Genomic DNA, 1368 nt, shown 5'->3' with positions numbered 1-1368 from the left:
TTGAGGCAGAGTACTTTGGCCAAGCGTTTGAAGTATCACAGAATAAAAATTGTTCTTTTTAAATGTGCAGCATCCTCGTCTCAGCAAAAGTATATGAACTTAATAAATCCAAACTATTGCTCAACTTATTTCACTGGATTTCAGTAAAAGTGGATCAAGTAGCAGGTAGTCAAGTCCTGCCACACATTCAGGAATCACTGCTAGGCATATAACCGTTAGAGTGCTATCACAATGTCTTTCTGTTATACCTTTTTATGAGCCTCAGCAATACTTCATGAAAACATCAAGAACCATATAGCAAGACTCATAGCACTCATAAATAGTGCTAGTTCCCAGGGTAATTAAACTCTACTTATAGAATGATTTCCTTGGTACCTTGCTTCATATTCAATGTCTTAATGAAAACATCTCTGGCAATTATATGTATATGTGTGTGTGTGTGTGTGTGTGTGTGTGTGAATATGTATCTGTATGTGTATATGTATACGTATATATACGTATACATATACACATACATATACATATATATATGGAAACTTCACGGCTAACAACAACATAATTTTCATGTTTGCCTTCAATTTAAAGAATGACATTTATTTTCTCCAGTTCATGTGTTGAAGACAAATCCTCAAAAACATACCAACATCTGGTCTGCTTTCTCAAAATTCTCAGCAAGAAAGCCGTCTATGTCATTTTTTTGTAAGTCTACAAGAGCCAGTGACATGGAGTTTGGTGTTTTTGTTTGCTTGACTTTTTGCTTAGGATAGGATCTCACTATGTAGCCCAGCCTACTTTTGAACTTGCTATATGTAGATGAGGTTACTCATGAACTCGTAGAAACCCATCTACTGTTGCCTCTCAAGTGCTAGGATTAAAAGCATGTATCATGGTACATGGCCACTAAATGGGCTTCATAAATGGATGAGGACAGTTTTCACAAGGGTCAGATTATGTAACTTTAAAGAAAGTATTTCTGGTGTTTCTGAATCTCAATACCAAAAGTGATCATCTTTACATGGTAAGCTTACCATATACAAATTTAAATATTTTTCCTGTTTTCCAAAATCCAAAGAGAAAAAAGATGAACTACTTGCTACACCTTTTAGGAGAGAAAAATATGAGTGCTACATCAACAATAGGAGCAATTATTCATTACTTGGTGTTGCTGAATCAATAATAGAAAATTGAATGAGGAAAAATATTCATCCATAATGAACAGATAGCATATAAAGAAAATATTTTATATTATAATTCAAGAATACTTGTCATCTTCTGCAAGCACAAAAAATAAGTTATTAAGAAATATTGGGTGGGTTATTTAGTTCAGTGATGAGGCACTTTCCTAGCACATTCAGGTCCCTCATCAAA

Source organism: Microtus ochrogaster, chromosome 19 (genome assembly GCF_000317375.1).
Source record: "Microtus ochrogaster isolate Prairie Vole_2 chromosome 19, MicOch1.0, whole genome shotgun sequence".
Lineage (NCBI taxonomy): Eukaryota > Metazoa > Chordata > Mammalia > Rodentia > Cricetidae > Microtus > Microtus ochrogaster.
The sequence above is the reverse complement of the archived record's forward strand: the minus strand, read 5'-3'. Positions refer to the sequence as shown.